This window comes from Hirundo rustica, chromosome 2 (genome assembly GCF_015227805.2).
Source record: "Hirundo rustica isolate bHirRus1 chromosome 2, bHirRus1.pri.v3, whole genome shotgun sequence".
Taxonomy (NCBI): domain Eukaryota; kingdom Metazoa; phylum Chordata; class Aves; order Passeriformes; family Hirundinidae; genus Hirundo; species Hirundo rustica.
In genome coordinates, this window is record NC_053451.1 from 81,252,957 (window position 1) to 81,280,224 (window position 27,268).

Below are 27,268 nucleotides of genomic sequence, written 5' to 3' on the forward strand. Positions count from 1 at the left end.
AGTTGTGAATTCTAGCTAACAAGGTGAAAAATGGCTCTATCTCTTTACAAGGTCTTTTAAGAACAAACTGCAAAATTATGAAATGACAATTAAATTATTTTTACTTTTAACCCAATAACCAACCACCCATGGTCAGCAACGCAGATTTTTCTACCCAATTACAAGATACCACCCAAACCCATGAAGAAGAAGGTGAAGAAGACTTAGTCTACGCCCTAAAATCTCCATCTTGCTTTACATACATTATTATATTCTAAAGCCTTAAACTCTACGTTTTCCACCATGTGATATTACATACTTCTCTTCAAACTACACACCCATAATCCCAGTGCTATCACTCAATTTTGAAAGCCTGTTCCAGAGCCTCAAGTCAAATGTAGTGTTTTTTTGGGGGGCAGTGCCTGTCAGCACTGAAAATCTAAAAATCTCACTGCCCAGTTTTCCAACAACCCAGAATATAAATTCTCTTAAGATCAACATTGATCCTCTGTCAATACAAAGACATTTTGTGTCTGACAGACTTGCCACCACTCTGTCCTGTAATGGATGGCATACTGTAATCATCATGGTCAGCTTCAATGTCAATGCCTCCCGGTAGTTAAGGTGAGTTAAGAAAACCTACAAAAAGTAATTAGAAAATGTCAAGGGTAAGTGTCCCTGACACACACAGAGCCTGATTCTCCTGCTGTGAAAGATATTGTTGAGGAATCCAATGACTAGCCTCATTAATGCTACTAATTATCTCCTGCTGTTTTGAAATGTGCATTAATTTTTTAAAAAGTTTGTTTAGCTAGGAGTGTGCCGAAAGTCGCAGTAGCAAAACAAGGTCTCTAGGTTCATAAAGAAGCCTATGGTAACATGAAGTCGCATTCCGACACCAGTATGTTCTTCCAATCCCATTTAAATCCAAGTAAAACTCCACTTAAAGCCAGCAGTCGGATGTTTATTCTATTATTTATTCAGGTGTACCAAAGAGATGGAATCTAAGTAAAACAAGCTTTTCAATTATTTTAGATGTGTCTTTATTTTAGTAAGATGTTGATGGTTCAGAAGAAGAAAATCCTAGGAAAAGTACAGATACTATTAATCTGATTGTTTAGCATTGATCTCAATGAAATCAAAAAATATTTTAAAAAAAGATTCAAAAAGTGCTCAAGGATCTATACTTTTGTTCCCAGAATATCAATAAAAACAAGAGCAAGAAAATTTTCAATTATCCTCAAAGGTTCAATGACTGTTGATGGTTTTGACACCTTTACTCATTATACAGGTTATTTTTAGAATGAGAGTTTATATATATATGTAAAAAGTAGATTTATTGTCATTTGGAATCAGCAAAGACATATGGAGAGTACAGTCACCAGAGTAATATGTTAAGATACAGCAAATATATGGAGATCATAAATGAAACACAGTGAAAAATATTTTTGCTTTCATTTGAATGCACGGTGACTCGTTGTGAAAGGAACAATTGCTGTTTGGCAAAGACAGGCATGGCTTGCGGGATGCTCTGCAGAAGCTGGTGGTGGTTTTTTTTGTTTGGTTGTTTTTTTTTAATGGCAGAGAAATGCATTGGTTCTGCTCACAGGAATATTTCTTTGAGGAGTTTTAATTTATGTATGTGTGGGGCACAGTACGTCCAAGATTTCCTAAAGATGGAGTTTTGCTTATGTCTTAGGCTGTGGAGTTGAGGAAAAGTACAAGTAGAAAGTCTGGCAGATCATGCAATGTTACCTAGTACAGTGCAGTGACTGTCTAACAGAGTATATGCAAGTGCAGCCTCGAGAAATAAGGGGCCTTGCCCAAAATTAGTGCAGTCTATCTTTGAGATATAAATTACATATGTACATAGGCAGGAGATTAACTTTATTTTCTCTTACCAATCAGTATTTTTCTAGTTACCATGTTTTGCTTTATGTTCAAAATTTGAGATAGAAACTCTGTTTTTTCACATTTTAAATTTTTTCTAAGTTGTGGAGGCAAAGAAACAAATTTGAAAAAGTTTTGTCTAGGCGTAACAAGAATGAGCACTGAACTTTCTCCCTGGTGAATGTCCCTCTCCAGGTGAACTCCAAAGGGCACTGTTTTGCCAACAAAGCTCTACCAGGAAGATCAGGGCATTAGCAGAGATCAAAGTTTTGCATTCACTCATCTTCTGTTCATTATACATGTATAGTTATCCAAGGCATTATATGGGTTTCAAGCTTTCTGCCAGATCTACTCTTTGTGATGCATGAGAAAGCTTGAAAGAAAACAGAAGATGATGTAGGTTTTACAAAATATTCTCACAGCCTCCAACAGTTTATTATCAAGGAACACCTTGCACCAGAGGAAAATATAAGAAAAAAATTCTTCTGGGACCACAAAGAGAGAAGGGGTTGACAAGAATTAGCAATTATATCTGAAACAACCTTGATGTTCATTTACTTTGATAGTGAAAAATGTGCCCCAGTTATTCTCTGTATATGAAGGAGAAAGTCTAAATCACCCAAAGAACTTGAGTGGTGCATATTTGTAGTAGCATCTGCTTTTCTGTATTAAATACTGTAGCTGTAATGTTTATTAGACATTGTTATTCCCACATCACCCCATATCATGTATGTTTTTTCATTATTAAAATTAAGAACAGCTATTTTGTAATTCCTTATATTGATATTGCAATTCCTGTTTTTTAAAAATAGGAAATGGAAAATGCCATTGCATTCTGTAACAGTTTGAAAGGATAAAAACAAAATTTTCCTCTCTTTACTTGGTATAGTGTACTGTAATGCTTTATAAATCAATGGAATTTTAATATAAATGTGTATTTTAAACATGATTCAAATTCATTTTCAAGTTTCTTTAGGCTATATTGGAAAGTAAGATGCAGTAGAATTGAGGTTTTCTTAGATGTGGGCCTACTTCAAAGAGCAATATCTGCACTGCAGTTTTAAACAAAAATTAAATCTGACAATTGCCTGAAACATTCAGAGACATTCTGGCAAGAGACACAGAATTTGAAAAAATACCTGACTGTCTGCCAAAGCCCAAAGAGAGATGAGTGAGTCTATTCTGAATGACAAATTGACATGAAAAATTAGGCCAACTGATTAGGACAAGATACTTATTAACTTTGCCCTTCTTTGGTGCATTTTGTTTTGGTGCCACCTGCATAAAGTATGCATGACCAAGGGAAAAGTAATGTCACTTTCCAAATTGTTGTTCTCACTTACTAAATTAGAATATATGATATAATATCTTCATCTCACTATTATGATGATGAAACATATGTAGATTTGTAAGGTTCTTGGGTGTTTTTTTAGTGATAAGTCCTATAGTCCTATAAGGTATTGCCTTTGGCCAAATTGTAATAAAATAGTTTGATGAAATTATTTCTTTAAACCCTAAGCTGTTAATGAGACTAATGCAATTAACTATGAACTGTGTTCAGTGAACTTTCTAGGACTACAGCTGACAGTTTACTCAAACATCGAATGAATTCTCAACTTCTACAAAGTACTGATGATGGTATTTTAAAATTATGATGTTTTTTCTTTTCTTCTTCTTTTTTCTTTTTCCTTTTTTCTTTCCTTTTTTTTTTTTTCCCCTCAGTCTTTTTGAATGGAAGATTGAAAAGTACTTAACTGACATAACCTTCTTTTCTTATTGTCATACAAAGAAGTTAATTTAAGAAAAAGCTTAAGGAACTATGGGGCACTATGTTTTACAGTCCCACTGAAAAAAATGTCACCATTGAGGGGTCTTGTTAATTAAGTCTTAGTTCTATTTGATTGAAATAAAAGTAGCAGCTGAGAGTTTCCGCTGTGATCCTCTATTAATAGTTTACATTTGTATTATTCTTCATGATCTTAATATCTAAAACTATTTGTCATCCTCTTTTTTGTCCTACCCTTTTCTTCCTAATTCCTACTGGTTTTCTTCTTTATCCTGTAATAGGTAGTTGGCCAGAACTAAAATTTTCTGAATTTAAATTGAAATATGATCCTAAGTCACATTCTTCCTGAAATAAGTAGTCAAGTCAGGTATTTTGGTTTTAAGGACCCACAAGCAGGTGACACTAATCTCAAGGTTTCCTTTACTTTATTATATAACTACAGAAAATGCCAATTAATGATACCAGACAGAAAATTCCAACTAATGATACCAGACAAATGGTTATTGTTGAATTCTGCTGTCTTTAATGCTGGTTTTATTTATTTGTGTTCTGTCTTGAAATTATACATCTAATAATCTCATGCAACTATGACTTCTCAAAGTTTTAATCTTCATTTTTCTATATTTTTTCTTGTTTTAAGTTTACATGGAGAGAGCCTATCAAGTCCATTGCTGTTTCTCACTATCAGTTATATTGCCCAGAACTGCTAACCGCTGAGACCACTGCCCTAATGAGAAAGTTTGAAGTCAGTATATGTCAGATAACCAGACAGATGTGTGTTGATGATGTTGAATAAGCTGTTTTCTTATCCAGTTTTTTACTGGTATGCTATTTAGACATTTTTATGTGCAATTTCAATATACTCTGTGTTCTCATATATGGCAATAATGTTTAATTCAAAAGATCTTGGAATACATTTTGAAGTGTATCTATGCAAAAAAACTCTGCATGGAATTGAATCAGGCATTTGAATTCTGTTCCTAATTTCAGCTGTTTGACTCAGCCAGGATTGTAGATCTGATTTTTTCTTGTATTTACGATCCATCTTAACCAGCCTGCTCAGGGCTTTCCTTTGAGAGCTTATCTGCAAAACAAAACCAAATTCTCCTTCAACATGGATGTTATGATTCATTTGTTTATGAAGATAAGGTAAATGAGAAGTAAACAATATGAAGAATATTTGGAAGAGGTGGAAACCTATCAATAGCCACTGAAGAAGCTCTAACACTTGGGAAAACCTGGGTTAGTAATTCTTTCTGTTCCACTGCTCACTATATCAATTCTTACTACTGACTTCCATAAATTGTCAAAAAAACTAGGGTTTTTTTTCTGAAGATACATGTATTCGGTTACAACTATTTTCTCTTTTCTCTCAATATTTTGAATCAGAGTATCATGTCATCCTGAAGCAAAATTATGACCAGAAACATTTCTATACCCCTTTTGAGCATTTCTCGGACTGTATCAGTTTTCTAGTCATCATGTCAGCCTATGTTCCTTATATATTTCTGTGTAAATTATCTCTTTAAAGAACAATGTTAAGACAATTATAAGATGTTTGACCTTTTTCATAAAAGTAGAGCATGCAGCTTTGGGGCACATAGCAGATTTTAGTTCAACATGTGGATGAGTAGAGTAAAATTACTATGTGTTCCACAATGGCTCCTAGTAGTAATTGAGGAGAGGTCTTTTCTAGGAACTGTGTGCTAAAGAAATGCTGCAAATATAGATAATGTAGACAGAAGAGTGACAAGTGGCTTAGTAATTGGATAACATCATGAATCAAAATGCATCTGTCGCTGATTTTTCTAGGTGAAATTTCTGGACAGATCCAAATCTGGTACTATTAATTATTTTTAAGGCATTAAAAAACAATGAAGGGAATTTGAGAACCCAAATGTGAGGATGGCAGGAGAATGAAATAAATTATTTTATATCTGTTTTATCAGTCAACCTCTCCTATAAGTCTCAAGGGCAGAAATATATCAAACAGTATAAAATTAAATTGCAACTGAAATTGAAGATGCAATGAAAAATTAAGTTGGAGATCTTTGTATGGACTCTGTACTTTAGAACATAATGTGGTGCCTGTAGATTAATAATGAATATTTTACATGTTCACATCATAAAATTTCTCCAAAAATCAGAAGTCTCATGACGGAGTAGTGACTAGAACTTGCTGCTGTTGTATGTGCAGAGAAAACAGCAAAGGAGTCTTGATGGATATACATTTACACAAGAGAATGTACATCAATGTCTTGTAAGGACCTTCAAGGTATAACATAATTCCTATATAAAACAGTTTCTGCATGGATCTTTTAAAAAATATTTTATGCTAATAGATTCCTTTATGGGTAAAGATAAAAGACTGTAGGATGATAGAAAGTGCCAGGGAAAATGGAGAGTAAAAGAATCTGGCAGCCAAAACTTCCAGGGATTAGTTGAATTAGTTATACATATCTCAGAATGGTGATATTTTCTGTTTATAATTAATGATGGTTTTATAGTGATCTGCAACAGATATTCAGAGAATATTCATTGACTTTGTAGAACTATGTGAAGCCATGAAAAAACAGGACAATTATAAAAAATATCATGGGAATCCTAAGGATTTCTGTGAGACATAATATTTGACTGATAACTTTGATCAAGGCCTTTCTAAATATAGCAGGCAGTCTCTTTTCAATAATCTTTTCTCTAATGGACAGTGAGACAGTTGAAGTATTTCTGATAACAAAACTAATCAAAATCTCCTGAAAATGTATTATTCTAAAAAAGGTGAGTGCAAAGATTAGGTGTACAAAATTGCTAAGCATTTCAGTCTCACTGTACATGATTTTCATTAGTAGGCAATATGGTTACACTGTGTCTATTAGAAAAAAAGCCTGAATTATCTAAAGGAAAGTTGTCCAAGTGTTAGGGATATTAAATATTAAGTAATGCTTACATTACTTTGGAAAAAAGCATGAGGTTAAATAAACATTAAGGTTTTTAAAAATATGCTAGCTAGGTGTTAGGGAATTTGCAGTTGTTGAGTACTCAGCAAATTGAAAAATTGCACACCTTAGGAGCTTCTCTCCATAGGTAGTTTGGATAAAATTGGAAACTTAAACCAAATTTTCTTTGGTTAATTCTGTAAGAAAGTGCATCCTTACACCTGGTATGACAGCAAAATATCTATATCTATCTATAGCTATCTATATCTATCTGTAAATAAAATCATCATGAAAATTTTAGGAAGTTTAATAAATCATAAGTTAAGACATATTTTTCTGCTGTTTCTGGTCTGCTTTGGTGAAGACCATAGATTTCTTAGTAAGGTACTTGGCTTCTACATTTTTGGGTGAAAAAAATGAGAATATAATTCACTTTAAAATTTCTTGAAACATATTCAGAGTTAATAGGGGAGCCTCTTTCTGAGTCCCAGCATAGAAACCATGTTTGAATCTGAGGCTATGATTCATATTTTTTTCTGTTGATCACTTGTAACCACTAAATATTCTTTAAAGCTAATGCATTATTTAAAAATCTCTCAATTTATTGGTCATGATGAAAATTGACAGTCTACAGTCCTTCAGAGAAATACTGAATGAAAATATAAAATAATACTGCAATATAGTTTGTTGACTACTAGTGCACTAGGATCTCTACAAATGCAGATTTCAATCACTTGCATAATTAAACATCAGATACCAACCTCTCTCATAAAGAACTTATTTTTCAAGTACTGTAAATAAATACTTGAGCAAGTAGCCATTCCCAGTTTCTAATTAGTCAGGCCTTTTGGCAGAGATGGTTCAGACAACATGGCTATTTAGATGTCATTTCTCCTTAGTGTGTTTTACAGCTCAGGGGCACTTTTGCTGTGGTCAGCATGTTGGCTTGCATGCAATCTTGATAATCTGAACCTTGAAGTCAGCTAAACTCAAATGATGTCAGGGCATCATATTCATCAGTTAGATCTGCAGCCATAGTTTACAGCCATGATCCATTATTAAAGGCCTATTCACAAAAACTACAGTTTGCTACAAATCAGAGGGTATGCTACTCATTATTTTAAAATGTATGGTCCAAAGTTAACACTAATGCACTGAAATTTGGTTTATCCAAATGTTTGTTGGATTCAATGCCTGAAACATATTAACCCTTTTGGTTTAATTAGATTGGTCAGATGTTGAGGAAGCTTCCAGACTAAAGTAATGACACTCATATCTTGTTGTTTAGTCTAGTCATATCTAATATATGGTTGTATTTAATATATATAATATATGGTTGCATTTTCCATTTTTCAAACACGTGTTTGCTATACTATACATAATAAGATGGAATCTAAGTTTGGCTTACCTTCTGAATTGTTTTATTGCATTTAGTGCTGAACAATGTCTCAGCTCATCAGGCTAGATCTGAGTAGGTATGTGTAAAAAAGGTCCTCTATGTGCCTGAGGGAATCTATTTCGCTTTAATACTGTGATACGCAGCTAAGAAGAATAAATGGAAGGGCAAAAATTATAGCTGGAAAAATGGAAAATCAAAAAGACTGAGCATGTCTTAATAAAAGGTATGTGCAGGAATGTTAGGATTGATTCATCACCTAAAGTGTCGAAATCCAGCTTAAAGCTTTCAGTTTCTTCAGGATCGTATACCTACGGTAGAATGTTTGTCTTTTCTCTATAGACACTTTTTTGCTTCTTTCTTTGAAAGCAGCACTTCCTATTGATGTCTTAACTGCCTCTAACCTAACCTCCACAGACGCCTCCAACCTTGCTGTTTGATGAGCGTACTTTCTTATATTTCTGGAAATCATGGCAAAATTGCAGGTTTCATATAATCTGTATTGTTTTGTTGCTGTTGCAGAAGTCCTTAAAAAATACTGTTAGTTTTTCTCTAAACTGCTGGAAATTATGAAAATGATTATAAGTTCTCAATTTAATTCAATGTGGAAAGTATTACTTTCATTTTGACATAGACATGTCAAATGTCTACCATGCTCTATTTACTTCCAATATGATATGCGACAGTGTGTGTGGTTTTGTGTCAGTGTCTATTTAGTAATTTATGAATAATTAGGTTGGTTAACTTGTATAATTAATTTTATATTTTTAATGCGAGTTGAAAAAATAATCACCTAATTATTTTAAAGAGAACGTTTAACAAAATTTCAAAATTTTTCTCTGTAGAAGTAAAATTTTGCCTAGAAAGAAAAGGTCTAAAATTAATCAGACATGAAAAATTGATTGTCTTTTTTCTTAACTCTTTTGTACAGTTAGGTTCTGGCATCAAAGTACAAATATTAGACAAAACTAAAAATCAGGAGATTTATGTATGTAGTCTGCATGCTTGAAAAGCAGAGATAATATATTTTAAAGCACTGTATCTCTTGACCCACTGCACAAATTCTTCATCATGTAAACCGTTGACTCAAAAGGTCTGTTTTATTATTTTCTTTCTTTTCTTTTCTTTTCTTTTCTTTTCTTTTCTTTTCTTTTCTTTTCTTTTCTTTTCTTTTCTTTTCTTTTCTTTTCTTTTCTTTTCTTTTCTTTTCTTTTCTTTTCTTTTCTTTTCTTTTCTTTTCTTTTCTTTTCTTTTCTTTTCTTTTGTTTTCTTTTCTTTTCTTTTCTTTTCTTTTTCTTCTTTTCTTTTTTCTTTTTTTTTTCTTTTTTTTTTTTTTTTTAAATTTTATTTTTCCCAACAGATCAAACCCTTATTCTTTGATCATTCTCTTATATGGCAAGCTTCTCCTCTTTAGATTAAATGTAACGTTATTGGGTTTTTTCTTCTTTGTCTGGTGTATGAATGCAGGTATTTGTTTTTCGTGCACTTGTTCTGTCATATTTATAGAGCTCATATTTCCACTTGATCTGACCCCAGCTCAGAACAAGTGATATTGATGGTTGTCAGTTCATGTTGTCTCACAGTACAAACACCTTTAGACAAAAGAAATTGCTACATAGAGTAGGATTTGTATTTGGGATTTTTTTTTTTTTTTTTTTTTAACTAAGAAAAATTAGAGGTACAACAATATGCACTTCTTCTTAGAAATAAATAAAATACAATGGTGAAGAGGATACATATTTTGTGTTTGGAGCAGAGCTGCAAGAGGCAGAGCTGTACTGACTATGATGCATGTGACTTTTACACAAGAACTAAGTGCCTGCACTGCTACCACCAACTCACTGTAGAGGTAAGATATCCCACATACCTGTCCTTCCTTACCTGGTGGCTCAAAAATACAGCTCCCAAGAGGTCATCAATACACCATGAGAGATGAAGGTAGAGGTGAAAGTATATATATATATATATATATATATAAAATCTAACTCATTAATTGATAGAAAGAGGAATTTTAATCATATTATTAAAAAAGAAGATAAGTACTGTTCTGAAGTACAATTCTATAAGTCATTGTCTCCAGGGAGCAATTTAAATTTTAACTGCTGCAAAGTGTAAAGATCCTCTTACTGACTTTCTACTTTCTGGACTTCTGTGTGATCAAATAAAAGTAGCAGCAGGCTGTTCCAGGTAGCAATAAAATTTAAATGCTCAAAATTTAGGAAATAAGTTCAAGGACTAAAGACTAGTAAGTACTATAAAGATGAAGAAATTAACTCTTTTAGCAGTTAATAGCATCACAGTAAGAAAAGTAGCTTGTAAAACTTCTAATGAAGAAAGTCAGCATGGATTAGGATGAAAACAGAAATGGTGTTAAGAATATGATGGGACTCTGCAAATACTACTGCCTTGAAACATCTAATGAAAGAGGATAAGTAGTGGCTTTAGTGTCTTCTCCAGAGCTGTCAGTTCTCTCTGTTCTAAATATGAGTCCCTTGTCCTGGGTTTGAAAGATTTATGAATTCAGTTCCATCTAAAACTGCCCACAAAGTCCAAGGGCTGAAGTAAGAATAACACATAAACATAACCAGAAGGCTGTCTCAACATTTAATAAGAGAGTAAAAACATTAATTTGTAGAATTTCAAAAATGGTTATACATTAAAAATATTGTAAAATGTTGGTCTTGTGCTTTTATAAGACCTTTTGTGCTTACATGAATCTTAAAGAAAACATAATCCATTTTGTTACACACATATTTTCTCAGAAACCTACATCTCAGCCATGAATATGCAAGCTTAATTACAAGTTCAGTGAAAGTTTCACATGCTCAAAATAATATATAAATACTCAGCAACATGGGTGCAGCATATCAGTTCTGTGTGATGCAGATATGAAAAAGATGTTAAAAATTTTAAAAGCAGGAAAAACAACAACAATAAAAAAATGCTCATGATCTTATTATTCATACAGTCAGGATAATTTATATATTTTCCATATCTTTAGACAGATACTTTGGTCCTTACTCTAAGAAATTAAATTAAACTTAGATGGAGTATCAATACTTATACTTTTTTTTTTTTTCTAAACCTATAAAATAAATTGAAGTTAACAAATGGATGAGAAGGAGTCATTCACTACCATAAGGTCAGGGAGGGGGGAAAGGGGTTTGTAGATCAATCAAGATGAAAATCCCAGGCTCTTCAATTTCCAAGTTATGCTAAAAATCTTCTCAACTGCTCTTTATCTTTTCCTGATACCTATTTCCAGCTGTAGTTATTAAGCCTGTAAAATTTTTTGTTTGTTTGTTTCTTAAAATGATTTGTAGCAACTTTGGGACAGTATAAATACATTAGAGAATACATTTCTTAAAAGAAAGTAAATGCATATGTACATACATACTTTGGAAAAAATGTGGGTTTTTTAAATATAATATGCTACATATACTATTGGAAGTAGGCATTGAAAATTAAAGTACAAAATATTTTTGCTTTACAATACTACAATTTTCTGTTTAAAATGTAGTATTTGTATTTGATTTGTTATATAGCTGAAACTTGAGTTAAAAGGGTTCATAAAACTTCCACAGTATATTTCTCTGCATTTTCATAAAGAGGAGAATAATAACAAGTTATAGGTAACAATATGTATGCTAAAAACATATTTTTAACACAATCCTGTGCTGCCTAAATGTTCAAATTTATGTTTGGTTTTATTTTGTTAAGTTTAGCTGGAATTTCAGATGGACTTACAAATGTTTGGGGATAATTTTTGTCCGAAGAGGCTTATATTTCTTTCTCTGTGTACCTACAATTGTTTTTACTATGTTGTCTGATGAATTTTCATAGACTAACACTGGCTTGGTTGAGTGTGTTGGAGATAAAGCCATGGGATGTTTTTCCTTTACACCTGATCAGTTGAAGCAATCACTTGTAATTATGATGCTCAACCAAAAGCAAAAACAAGCTTCAGTAACTCACCTAAGTAAAGACAGCTGCATGATCTTTGTTCTTTTACAGCCTGATGGAAAAAATAATCACACTGTGGATATGTCTCTATAAATGGTGGAAGTAAAAAATAGTCAATTTTTTGTTTGTTTGTTTGTTTATTTTGTTGGTTCTGTTTTGTTTATATAATTTCGTGGCCCCCAAGTCTTTGGGGAGATGACAAAATTCCCTCTGTCAGTTAGGATTCTTTGGCCACTGATGGACTAGGAATGCCCTTTTAAAATACACTAATTGGTTGTACAGAATTTATTGTCCAGTTGCCATGTGGGCTCACTTCTCAAAACCACAGGACATTTAGTTTTGGAGGCTTTGTCTAATCGAGTAATCAATACCTACTATTCTACAATGGCATCTGGCTCTGCTCTTTAACTGAATTATTTCTGGCTGATTAAAAGAGGTTTCATGCCTCTGGGGTTTTTTTCGGTAACCAATTGGCCCAACATCTAGGGTGGATAATGATATACAGAGCACCCCACACAAAGATGGGTCTTTTCAGCCGATGTAACACCTCTGTTTTGTGTGAGAGCAGAGACTATTTCCCTTGTACAGTGACTCCTACCCGGAGATAAAACTTGGCCTATTCATTGCAAAAATCCAAGAAGTCTTCTGTGGGTGAGTGATGATCTTGGGTCCACTTAACCTCCTGTCACCAAGATGGGGTTCAGGCCTCAGGCTGCAAGAAGAACATTGTTGTAATGCATTAATTGAGTTAATATTGTTTTTCATTGGATTTGTAATCTGTATCACGTGGTTTGTCCTTAATCAGCTGTAACCTAACTCTTCCACTCCCACTTTATCCCTGACTGGGTAGTGGCTTGTCCCTGCCTCTGGGCCCTGCCCCTGGGGAAAAAGCCCGGGCACGGGCGGGACCGAGGTCTCTCTGGCACCAGTGAATGATTGGGAAAGGTCTCCAGCCATGGAAGGGCAGGACTCGAGAAGAAAGCAATATTTTCCCTCCCGGACAAAGAGCAGGCTCTTTCTTTTTGCCATCGCCAGTCGTCTAGTCTTGTAAAGAAATACCACAGAACATTAAATACTGCTTTAGAGTGGAACTGAAGGGCTCAGCAGGGCTTCCTAAAGCTGTCAGTGTTGTTTGCTCTCAGTGCATAGGCTGCGCATACCCAAACCCTGAGAAGATGTTAACCTTTTCTTGCAGCACAACATCAAAATACCCAACAACATGAACATTTCAGGTGTTCATCCTTTATCTTTAAAAGAGTTTTAACATATATTTTGTATGCAACTTCACAAAGTGAAGTTTTCTGAGTGCCACCAAGTTCAGCTGTGTGGGACTGCAGAGTTCTGGAGTGCCAGATTTGGCGGGCAGGACTGTGCTGTTTTCAGTACAGGTGTGAAATTAACAGCATGAAGAGACTGTTGACCCCTCTAAGCCTGGCCACAAGCAGCATCTGGGGCTCAGGATATGCCCAGGGGCACCACCAGAGCTTGCTGGGCAGATGGAAAGGGTCTGGCTGTGGGAGAGGTTTTAGCCTGATGCAGGTTCATTGTACTTACAGATCTCTTGTCTTCCAACACAACTGTGTTTTCCAGGCACTACATCTCAAGCCTTAACTCAGTCATGCTGTCCTGGTACATGTAGATTTTTGCAAAGTAAGTCATGTTTCTCCTTTTTTAGAATAACACACTGAAACCTTGTTGACAATTAGCAAGTGACCTGACTGACACAGGGGAAAATATAACTTAAAAAAATTAACTTGTTCCTAAAGATTGCATGGAGTCTGCATTATAAATGACTGCTTATATTCTTCCTGGCAATGTTAAAAGGCAAAGAAATAATCCCTTATTAGACACATGATATTTTTATGGATGATTTTTTTTTAAACACAGATACTTTACTTCGGTGAATTCTAATATACAATATATAGTTAAATATTAGGAGAACAGAGGGAGAAATATTTGCCACACCAGAGGAAATATGTAAATATAATGGAGCACTAACAAAACATCTCACTTATTTTATGTTTCTACTTCAATATTTTCTACAAACTATTTTAGTCCCGATCATGGTTTCATGTGATTTCAAATAATGAAGATGTATTCCTGTGATTTTTCTAAATAAATACTTGCAATGTAAAAGTTAGGAGTTGACCTGTTGCTCCTAGTTAATAAGAACTCTTGTTGATATAAGTGAGCATTGCATTACAGCCTGAGAAGTCCCCACTGATTTGCCAGGCTGTCACAGTTCAGAGACGACACCCAGATACTTTTAGGGGCTCCTCAGGGATGCAGTGAGAACTGAAAGCACATGACACAGAGGTAAAGAAAAAGTTTTAATTCTATGTATTCTGGAGAGAAAATAATGCAGAAAGGACAAAGAAAATTAAAATATTGTCATCAACTTTTTGTCCATACTATCTATCAGTGTGGGTTTTTTTTGTTGTTGTTTTTTGTTTTTGTTTTTGTTTTTGTTTTTGTTTTAATGAACTGGAGTATTTTTATTTTTAATTCTTTGAATATTTTACAGGGGAAAACATTCAAAAATTCAGATAAAAGCAAGTTTGCTTGCTAAATTTAATAATATATTTAAAGTATTTTGATTGAATGCCTGATTTTAATTTTAAAAATTAAATATTTTAGAATAATATTAACGGAAATAGGCTTATCTAATATATTTACAATTTGAGTGAAAGTGGGTAGAAGACAATGAGACTATGCCTACACAGGCAAAATTTTCCTGATTTCTTTGAATAATCAATATATTTTATATAAATTGAAATACATTTCCTGATAAGTTACGAACAGGAAAAAAAAAGCTAAAAAAAATTCATTGTTGTTGTGTATTATATCTAGTCACCCTTCAGTTGTTCAGTAAACAAATACGAACTTGCTGCTTTTACAATATATTGTATATATTGCTTTTTAGGTATGTATATAATAAATTATGAACATCATAATAACACCTTTATTAATGTAATTTATTATGACTCACAAACATAATTGCACAAATAAGTGAGGAATTTCTGAGATGTGATTCTTAAAAGTCTTAATATTTAAATTAAATTTATAGGCTGATAAACAAAAGAAATTAGCATAGGAATTCTGAATGTTTTGGTGGGAAGGGGGACAAAGAACCCACAAGACAGAACCTCCAGATCTAGATCTTGCAATTAATATCATTTGGATTCAAATGTTGTATGTGATTTTCTCGGAGAAATTCAAAGTGCATTAGCAGCATTCATGATATAAAAAAGAGAAGCTTAATAAATTTTTATTACACAGACTAAGCACAAGTGGAGAAAGCTACAGACTGATTAATAATTAAGACGGTTTGCTAAATATGTCTTCTTAATTTAGTCAAGTGGGTTTCGCTTTCAAAACATTCACTATGAGAAAAGGAAGATTGAAGTTCAGTGTAAGTGGGGCTGCAATTCTGCAAGCAGTGAATGGCTGCTTGCAAGCTGAATAGAGCCACGGATAACAACTCCTGCAATTAGATCAGTGCGTATCTGAAGTATCTGTAACCACGCATTGCTCTAAAATTATTATTAAAATGTCTTTTATTGAACTGTAGGCTACATGAAATCAATGGGTATTTAACTGTATGATAAGCATTACCTGGAGAGTTTCTTTCCTTTAAAAGAAGCCTGAGTGCTTTTTAAACTTAATTTATTTAAAATTGAATTAAAATTCATCTAAAATACACAGATATGATTACCCACTTACTAGGTTGTTCAAGTGGACAAGATAGACATGGGAAAGAAGGGACCAAGGAAGTTGATATAGACAGACTCTGAGATCAAAAGAGATTTTGAGAAGGGTAGAGACAGTGGTCAATCAATAATTTTAGAAGGATTTGGTTAAAACAAGTACTTATTTTTCACGCTGTGTAATCTGGATTGCCAAGAGAGCAATGAAGAGTACAGGTGAATGATCTAAGAGAGGACAGATTCAGAATTGCTTGTAAAATATGACACTAAATATGAGACTCTGGAAATAAAAGAGTGAGAGAAGGAAGACTCCAAGGAGATGGTCCAGCTAGACACGCGTTATAATCTTCTCCTTGAGTCATTCATCCCCTGATGGTCATTGCAAGGGACCTATTGTTTTCATGGATAGACCAGAGCTGTAGACAAGTGCTGGTAATCCTGAGATCTAAATGAGTGCCATGAATGCTATCACTTTGGATAAATATGGCTGTTGCTTGGCATCCTGTGAATTGATAGGCCTCTGAGCATACAAAAAATACTAGTGTCTATGCAAGCAATTTAATTTCATGTGGAGAATGTATGGGATTACAAAATATCCCAGAAATTTTTATTTTACTCTTGCACTTACTAGGAATGTTGACTATTAAGGTTGTAAAAAAACCCAGCGATTAGATGATCTAATCCTGCAAATTAAAAAAAAAAAATCTTTCTGTGTCTTAATCGATTAGCAGAAGTAACCACCACTATGTTTCATGATAAATGCACTGAAACAGAACTTACTGCGGTGTCTTCCCTGTTGGTAGTCAGTGTGTGCCAGGCACTATTCCAGTGCTCAGAGATATGTGTAATTTCAATTGATTATTCTTTGGCAACTGCAGTGTGATGCTCATGTGGGGTGTTGCTGATGAGAACTAGAACATATGTTTCATGGAAGGAGCAGGTTGCATTCTGACACTTAACCAGAGAGATGCAAGTGAACATGTTTTATACTACAATTATAGAGCACATGATTTTGATTTACGTAAGTGTGGGACCTTTAACCAAAAGAGTTAAATATTAATGGTTTCATAAAGTACATTCTGAAAAGCCGTGCAGTCGATAATGCATGCTTTGGGCTTTCAGTGCTGCTTTTTTTATACCTTTTTAAAAATAGTGGTTTTTTATTTCCTCTTTAGTTTATACCTTTTTAAAAATAGTGGTTTTTTATTTCCTCTTTAGCTCCCTTAAGCTGTAAAATCAGAACAAGATCTTTAGAAACATTTTTGGTGTGAAAATGAAACAAAAATGACATATTCAGAAAGTTGCTTGCTTATTTTGTATCTTTTTTCCTTATGTTTCTAGAAGGGAAAGGGAAAAGAGATGGTCCCAGTTTATTGCAGTTGAGAAGGTCTCACTGGGTTCATTCTTCTATTCTTTCTCTTTTTCAAATAAGACCATTTTTAAAATTTATTTATTTTTCCTGTGGAGGGTGACAACAGAAACGGAAAGAACAGCAAACAGCAGTACTTGAACAGCGGAGGAGCAAAGGAGTTAGTGACATATTCAGGATTTATGATTTATTCAGCCAGAACTTCTGAAAAGCTCAGATATTATTGGAGCATCAAATTTAATGGTTTCAGGAACTTGGCATTTTGAGTGCTGAGTGTCTGTGAAAAACATGGTCTTCAGAGGCATACTGGAGGTGCTAAGCTACGAGTATTTGTGAACGCATGGACAGTTACTTTGGTGCCCATGAAAAAGCTAAGCTGTCTTGACAGTCCTGTCCCTGGTGTGCAAAGGCACACAGCATGGCTGTTGCTGGTGTCAGGAACTATATGGGGAAAGGACAGTGGAAAAAAAATTCCATGAGGCTTGGGGAATGTATGTGTTGTTACAATCAAAACTTTTGTATGTATAATTAGTGACTCTTTACAAGGTTAAGTTTTGTTTGGAATAAAAAACCAAACCAAACCAAAACAAAAACCTCCACAAAACAAAACAGAAAAACAAAGACTCTTTCCTACAGAAAACAAGAAATCTTTTCTTCTTGATTAACCATCAGGAAAATAATATTAATGTCCAGATACCCAGGGGCAGGTTTTGTTGAGATCTTTGGAGGCAGGAAAAGACCTCTAAAACATAGCATAATGTTGTTAAAACAAAAGAAAATTAAACAAAATAAATGCCCTTGAATCAACAAGAGTTATTAGAAGTAGTGCAGAACCTGCTGACATTTACTTCAGCCTCCCAACACTTCAGCATGGTGCACCTTGTCCTGTTGTTTGTGGGTGGGACTCTCCTGTCACACCATTATGGCAGGAAGGACAAGGGAAAAGTGTTTCTTTAGCATCTTACATAATTTTAAATAGAATATATAAATTAGGAAATGTAAGTGCCTTGGGAAAAATAGGTTCATAAAACAGATTTGGCTTGAAAAATTATAGTGCTGTAATGCATCTTGGTGGCAACGCTGAAGCTTCACAGCCAGCTATGGAAAACTGCCCAACATGCATCTTGCAAAGAACTTCTCTCTTTACCATCCTCATTTACAATGCCTTAAAACAGTGCTTTCATCTCTTTGCAGAAATGGCTGCAGATTAAGGAATATATACAACAGGAAGTTACAGGATTCTCTTTTCAACCTGACAATCATTTTCTTAGAACATCTGTTTGGTTTTATTGTACTTCTCACATTTTTGGCTGACATTTTCTTGGTTTTCTGTAACTTAAATGTGTAAATTAGTTAGTAAGTGAAAAAATATCTATAATAATTCTTATTGATTCAAAACATATAATATTTTTAATGTTTATTTTAATGCATTCTACCAAATGATTAGATTTCATAGATTTTGTTCAACCACATATTTAAACCCTGTTATAGTTTCTAAGAAAACTATTGCAAAATTAAGATCAAGAACTGTATTATACTTCTGCTTTGGATAAGTATTGTCACAGTAGAAGATGTTGCCATATTATCTTAAGAGGTTAATATTTGAATAGAATAGAGGCATTCTTTAATGAGGCTAATTTTTATAGGTGGGAAAGTTGGAAAATCTTTCAGGTTAATTAAAATCTTCCTATGTGGCTGAATGTACATTTATTCTAACAAATTACTTAATATAATGAAGAAGACCAGTGTCTTTCTGGGCAGATCTTGTCTACTAGTCTACTAAGGTACCTTAGCTATTTTCCTTAACATGCTATTTCTCACTGGAGAAAACTGAGCTACTACATAGCTGTAATGGATTAACAAATGTTTAACAGGTAGATAGAGAGGGAAGGAATACATGATAATTTTTAAATTCTAAGAATAGGAAAGTTACCAATTTTGACAGCTGAACTATGTTGTTTGTCATATTTTTCATGAAATGAAAAGGAATGAAAATTGACTTGACAAGGGTTTTAAATATTACAATATTATTTGGGATAATCAAATCTGATCCTGACTCTAGAGAGTTTCAGTAGAGTCTAGCTAGAGTGACTAAGTGATTTAAGTGAGAGGTGGAATTAAATGACAGTAAATGAAGGAAGCAAAAAAGTCATATTCAGAGATGTTTTTAAGGAAAATAATTTTTACTGGCTGTAATCTCTGAAAACATCATGCCAGTATTCAAAAATGATTCAGCATGTGCCGTAGGATACTTTCAGGAAAGCAACAATGAATAAATGGAAAACATACTTGTGTGTATTGCAATCCAGATCAGGAAATACCAGAACCTCTTAGTGTTGGAAAATGATAAAAAGTACCTCAAATTTCTGTCTAAATGGGGGTGGGTGGGTTTATGTTTCTGGGTATCCTCCATTTGCTACTGCAAGAGATATTATTTTAGACTAAAGAAATATTTGGCCCGTCTCATTGTAGAATTTCTTACATTATTTAAAATTATTTTAAAAAGAGATTATTAAAAAAAAAGTTTGGACGAGACTCTTGTATGATAATGGGCATGGTTCCTTTCAAGCCTGAAGAAGCAAGGTGATTTACATCTGTTGAAAATTTCTCTCACCCTCCACCTTTTTTACCTTGGAGATTACTTCCAGACATTTGCCAGCTATTGTACTTTTGTTTGCTCATTTTGAATTCTGGTTTATGGATTTACTAAACTCACTCCTCTATTTCCCCTGTGGTTATAGCTATTCTATTCTCAAATAAGGAAAAACTCTTTTCTTTGTAACTTTCCTGTAAGTTTTCTCAAATGTATCAGAGGAATATCTCAGACAAAAATTGCTTTTATTCAGAGACATTGAGAAGATAAAGTACTTGAGAAACTTCAAAAGACAGTTCTGACACTGCCAGTCTTATTTATAGTTAGACTGTTTGGAAAAGACAGACTGAAATCAGGAGATTTACTGAAGAATTAATTTAGGAGTTACTACCACTCATCATGTTTTTTTTGGATTTTTTTCCCTCCAGAAATCATAAGACATATATGTCTGACTTATTCGTTGGGGAGAAGGGCTGATTTTATAACTAAAGTGGGGGAGATTGAGCCAAAGAACCAAGTTCTGATTTATGGGGTCATGGAATCTGAAGGAGACCAAGATACAATTTTGAAAAGGCACAGATGTGCCTTTATTGCGTATAAGCTATTTAACAGGTCACTCAGAATTTGCTGAAGAATTGTGCTCTTCATGTTATCACTTCTCTTCTGACAATAATTTTTTTCAAGATGTGCTGCTGTTATACCCGCTGCTTTGATAAGTGTTAATCTGTAGAGAGATTTTCGTGTGTTATCAGGAAACCAGAATTTTTATGTAACTTAATCCATAGTTCTGAGTCAGTCTCATAGAAAGAAGTTTCTGGTGAAACTGATGTTTCATCAGTCATACTGATGAAGAACAAGATTTTTTCAGCTTCAATATCCAGCTATATAGGTAGCACTCAACATCCCCCTTCAGCTTATTCTGCTCTTTTTCTCTTCTTCATGCTGTGTTAGGTCTTTTTTGTAATAATTGTTTCTACTGTGTTAGAGCTGCCCCAACTCCCTGGGTGATACAGCTGGGTAAGGAAACGTGGCAAATTGAGTGAAAGCAGAGATTTAAGCATAGCTAGATCTTGTCATGTTTTCCATGCCTTAGTGTGATCCCCTGACTCCTTTCATCCTTTATGTATTTGGGAGGTACAGCTGCGGCATGATTCCTACTGCTGAATGGGGCACGATAATTTTCTATCCCTCCATGAACTCATGCAACCATCACTTTAAAGCCACTTGAAAATGCTTGTGAGCTGAAAATGAGTTATATTTTCAGGACTATTTCACTGGATAAACTGAATCTTGGAGAGTTTAAATTACATGGGTTCATCAACAGACAGAAAATGCCAAAGTTGGTGTTTTCAAACTTGAAAAATACATTAAAGATTCAGATTGCTAAAACATAGTCACCAATATTTGTGATGTTGCATGGTCCGCACATGTTTTCTAAAGTTTTTGAAAATAGTGGCTAATGAATCTTGCTTTTTTTTTTTTTTTTTTAGTCATGTCTTTTGTGCCCCTCTTATCTGTTTGTTCCTGGACCTTAACATCAATAACACCAAGAACATGTTTCTACAATGCTTATGCATCAATGAAACCCAGGAATCCAGGAATTTAATAAATACTAATGCAGGTCAGGGACTTCAAGCAGGATCTAGCTTGGGGATTGGTGTGTGATATAATTTTTATTTTGACTTTGAATAAACAGTGTAATGACAGAGCATTGTTGCCATTGTCTTTTCCTAATCTGCAGCAGGCAAATGCTACCACTAAATACTATTTCTCTCATTAAAGGGCAATTATTCAAATCAGAAAATCTGTCTCTTGCGCTTTTAGAATGCCCCAGGGTGGAAATTCCTGATGAGAATTGTACAGATGCTCAATGAGAGGAAAATCAGAGACATACTCCATATATTTGGAGGTAGGCCAAACTATTTATGTTCTTCTGAACTGGGGCTGAGATTACTGGTGCTCTTGTACAAGTATTCACTCAGAGGGTGGTTTATATATAATATATGGCATAATTTCTAGGCTATTGCCGCCAACTGGGGAGACTTCCAAAGAATTATATCTCAAATATTGAACTGCATTTGAATAGGATGCATTTCCCTGTTATTTCCCAATACATCCATATTCCATCTTGCCTTTTTAATTAGTGAATATATTGACTGTATATTGACTGTATTATTATAATTGCCTCTTCCAGTCTGCATGCTTTTAATTGTGGAAAAATTATTTCCATCATCTCTCCCTAATTATAGAAGTCTGTGTTTATTGCAATTACTACTGACTGCTGGAAAATGGTCTGCCTAATCCTGAGTCAGCCTCTGTCATATATATGGTTGTGATACTGTATACCCTGTTCTTTCCACTTTATCTCTGCCTCACTTAAATTTTTGATCTCTACGTTAATTTGCTGTTGTGACAGTAACAAGCTTCAAGATTCCTGTGATTTTCTCCTATAAAAATACAAATATTCCTGGATTAAATATTTTTAATTGTCCACTTACCTAGATTGGCTTCTGATACAATATGAAGTACTAAAAACATTATCAGTAGTGGTGCATTTGTCTCATCACCTAACATCATCAAGCTCTAATATGTTTACTAGTAATTAATATTTATGGCCATAAAACACGAGAAATTTCACCTCAAGATGAGGAAGAATTTCTTTACAGTGAATATGGAAGAGCACTGGAACAGGCTACCTAGGGAGGCCATGGAGTGTCACTCTCTGGAGACATTCAAAACCCACCTGGTTGTGTTCCTGGGTAAGCTTTCCAAGTGATTTTGCTTGGCAGGGGGGTGGGTTGGATGGTCTCCAGAGGTCCCTTCCAGCCCCAACAGATCTGTGGTTCAGTAAATTAAACTCACACTGTTTTCTGAAAGAAATTTAATACAATTAAGCACCCATTTTTAAATGGCCATGCTAGGAGGGTGGTGTCTATATTAATTTTGAAGATGGAAAAACAAAGGAAAGCTCTTGTTTGTCTAAATGTTATAAGTTTCGCATTTGAAAAGGACAAACCAGTGCTCATCAGGGTTCTCTTACTGATCTGTACTTCTATGTATTACTCCCACTTTTCAGGTACAGCCTGATTGTATTTTTGAAATTATTTTGTTCTCTGCTCCACATTAAAATTGCCAGAATGGATCAAAAAATATTACTGTTTTCATACTGAGATTATATTGTTCAGAGCTAGAAACTGGCTGTGCATCTGGTTAAAATGTCAGCATTCTGATTATCTTCCTGTTATTTCCCATTACTTTTGTAAACATCTTTCCTATGAGTTTTTCCAGTGTAAAGGGTAAGTTCTCAGAAAAAATTAATCACTCTTTTTTTTTTTCTTTTTTTTTTCTTTTTTTTTTAAAAAAACAATTTAATACTTTAGCTCCTATGTGCTACAAAACAAATCTAACTATAACATAAAAGTTCCTTTTCCTCTTTTGTCACCATCATTCATAGCAGCTAATGGGGCAATTGAAAAAAGTTAATGCTTACATACAGATCCAAATTGTATCAGGCAAATGATGCAATCCGTACCTAGTTTTTATTTCTCAATATAATGAACTCTTTATTTTCTTGGTCTGAAATATTCAAGCACAGCTATTCTATATTTCATAGTGGCTCGTAATTTAAGGCTTGTAGCCTTTTGTTAGCAGTTTTAGCTTTAAAGAGATTATAATTACTCGTGTAATTGCGGAATTGAGTAAAAGCTGGATAACATCTCAGTCCTGTTTCTCCACCTGACTTCTTGGGGGAAGTGAGAGAGAGCAACGATATCAAAAGTGTAACGTGTTGTTTCATTGCACTGGGATATATTTTTATTTCTTAAAAGCTGTAAAAGATGAACAACCACAGTCAGAAGAACACCTCAGAAAAATATAAGACTTAAAAAAATTGGTAGAGAAAGTGAAAATGAAGCTGGCAGGGCTTTATTCTGATCTTGAAAATTTTGTCCTTAATGGATAAGCAATGTAAATTAAAGAAAAAAAAAAAATCTGTATATATTTTTTGACTTAAAGAAAAAAAACAACCCTCTTTAGATTACTTTAAGAATATTTGCTTTGAAAATATAATGTTCACTGACAATCACAAGCCATCTTTATATGTAAAACAAATATATTAAAAATTGAATAATTTTATTATTTTGATTTATATATTAATATATTTAAATATCTTAGAAAGTTATGGAAATTACTAATTGAGATATTATGTGACTTTTTACTGGAACTGAAGAATTTTGGTAATTAGAAATTGAAATGAATCACGTCCAACATATTGAATAAATAACTTTAATGAATAATTGAAATACTAGATCATTTGAGAAAGCAGATTTGAGAAAGCAGAATAGATAGTGTTTGGTATTAAAACCACCCCCCAAAACAGCAACAAGAGTTTTTTTTCCAGCGGCAATTCAATCATATAAGATTGAATTTTCTAAAAATTTTATAGCCTGCTTTTTAGTGGTTCAGAATTTAGGGTAATTTCTCTCACTAATCTTTCTTAGCCTTCCATAAATGTGTAAATCCACAAATTCCATAAAATATATGATTGAAGTAATCAGCCATATATAGTTAGAGGTGAAAAAAATACTAAGTAGCTTTTTAATACATTAGCTATTTCTAACCAAACCTCAATTTTTGTTTTTGTGAGCCCAACATCTTCAGGGTGATATCAGATTTACTGGATGCTCCTGTTATTTCCATTTTGTGAGTACATTTGTGGGGCAATGTTGCACAGAAAGGAGTAAAACATACTACTTTCTACATTAGCTCTTTAAGGTTCATTTTGTCTCTGATAATGGCAGGTTTTATACAGTAATAGGTTTTTTGATTTAAAAAAATGCCAGATTTAATACAGTTTCTTCTTAAAGAAGAAATGAGCTAGGGAATTTCTTGATGATGTTTTATGTGAGATCTTAACTTTTTGAGTTGATCCTTCTCAGTTCTTTTCAGAAAGACAAATTCTTGTCAGTTTTTTCCATTTTTCTCTCATTCTCCCTTTGTGATCTGCAATGTTTTATGCCTTGCTGTGACTTGTGCATTTGGTGGAAGGTTTCTTAACTAATCCCAAATCCACTTTTTTCTTTTTTTTCCTTAATATAACAGTTTTGACTTAGTCATTGAAATTAATCACAAAATGAGTAAAAAACCTAAACCATTTCAGTGCATTTTATAAAAAACCCCAACATTTTCAGCTAGAGATCTGCAGTGTCAGATCCCAGATTGAAGGAGGAAGCCTCCAGAAGATAAGGATCCAAGTTCTACAGGAAACTAAATGAGGTAATTTGTGTAGGATGTGCAGCTAAAAAATGCACAAAAAAAGTGCTCAAGTTTACACGGAAAGAACCTACATATAGGCAGACTTTCATGTCTCATCCATTGATCTCTTTGAACTTGGAGTCAAAATTTCATAGAATGTAGTTCTACTGATTTGTATTTTGCCCCTGAAACTGTAGCTATGAATGAAAGTACACCCTACTTCTCTTCAGTATCCTATTTAACCTTTAAGAACATAATTTTAAATTTTTTTCAAAGTGATTGAGAGAAGGATTACAGAAATTTTTGAAGACAAACATTCACCTCAACATCCAGGCCTATTTCTGAGTTTGAATGCGTACTATAACAATATTATTCCTTTGCTTCTATTTGATGAGTTTTGATTTTTGTGTCCTAACTGTTGCTTCATTGCACATTACAAGTGTGGTGGCAAATGTGCAGCAGCGTTTCAGAGCACTAAATTTGCTAAAATTCTCTCTTGCAGGAGTTCCTGTTCAGGTTTTGGTGTAGGCTCAGTTTTAGCCTAAAACTATATATCTTCAATTGGAAGAATTCAGTTGTGTGGTGTGGTGTTTGTTTTTTTTTTTTTTGTTTTTTTTTTTTTTTTTTTTTTTTTGTTGTTGTTGTTGTTGTTGTTGTTGTTGTTGTTGTTGTTGTTGTTGTTTTTTGGTTTTTTTTGGTTTTTTTTTGTTTTTTTTTGGTTTTTTTGTTTTTTTTTTGTTTTTTTTTTAATTATTGTCATGTGCTGCAGCTGTTGTGTCAGCAGACAAAAAGTATTCTTGTTGATGAAGATGAATGTAAGACCAGACAACAGAATTTTTCTGTGTTAAGGTCACAGTTTTTTCACCATCTTAGCAATTCTGTGCATGAGGAGCCACTTCAAGAAGGTTTTATCATTACTTAGAAGTAAAGAGAACTTGAAGAGCTTCACATTGCCTATGAGGGTCTCTCATAGAACTCTACCTTAGATGTCATCATCCCAAAGGGAATGTGCACCTCAGAATTAAAAATCATACAGTTCTGAAGTGTCTTTCTGGGGATCTTCTCTCAATTGACAGTTTTCTCCTAGAGAGCATTTCAATACCCAGGTTCTGAGAGATTCTGGAGTCTCTTAAGATGCCTGTAAAGCCCTTCCTTTCCCCTTTTTTTTTTTTTTTTTTTTTTTTTTTTCATAAAAAGAAGGAAGATGGCTTTAGGCAAAGGGTAAATGACTAAGAATTGTCATCCGGGCAAGAGTACTTTGCTCTTACACCTTCTAACAGCAGGGATTTGTTATTTCTTCCTGTGCTTTTTTAACTATATAGAAAGCAAGCTCTTTACTCACAGATCATTCTGTGACTTTCTCTCCACCCTGATGATTTAAGTTCTCACCAGAACTTTTTGGAAGTCTAGAATCACTTGCAGAAGTCCTATGTAAAAGTTATGAATATTCTCCTCTTTACATGCATATGTTTGCTGATAGGTAGTATCTATTTTCTTCTGAAAATACTGTATGCTTTTACAAGTAAATTCTTACATTTTCTGTGTGTGTGTGTATATATATATATGTGTGTGTGTATATATATATATATATATATATAAAAATCTGGCTGCAAGTAAAACTAAAGAAAGAAATACTTAAGGAGGAAAATTGAAGTTTCTATGATATTTATGCCTCAAATATTTTTCTTCTAGAACAAGAAAAGAGGAACAGAAGAGTTCTTGAGGGCTCATTCTTAGTTTAAATTCACTGGAAAATGGAAATAGGGAAAAAAAATTTTTTTTTTGCTTTCTCATTGTGTTGTATACTATATACAACACATGAATTTTCTCACATATGTATGTATAGAAGGGATAAAACCTTCTTTATTTTTGGTTCTCTGACCCACCACAAACCATTACTACACTATAGGTTGATCTTGTCTCATTAAAAAACATTATTTCTTTGATTTACAGTCCAAGGTGGTTAATTCATTGTTAGTTTAATCTATGTTCTTGTTACATTAAGAATTTAAACTGCAAGCTATTCTGTGGTCTGTATTTAACCAAGGAATTTTTAATCTGAATAAAAATGTTGCTTACAGACAAATCTGTATTAATTAGGTCAGAATGAATACAGTTGGGTGGTACCATCTTTGTCAGTGGGATGAATTTAAGTAGTTGTTCTCCCTCACTGCCCTTTCTCTGTGGTAGCTGATCAGACCACAGCTGTAGCAAATGTTTTTCCCTGTGTCAGACATCTCTCACAGCACAATCAATGCATTTCATGGTGTGTTTAACTCAGACAATGTTCAGTTATTACGGTGAAAAGGAGAAAGTATTCATGAATCTGAAATGCTTTCTATGTCTAAGAGAAGACTGGTGATGACCAAAACCTCACACAGTTCCCTTCACTCTGT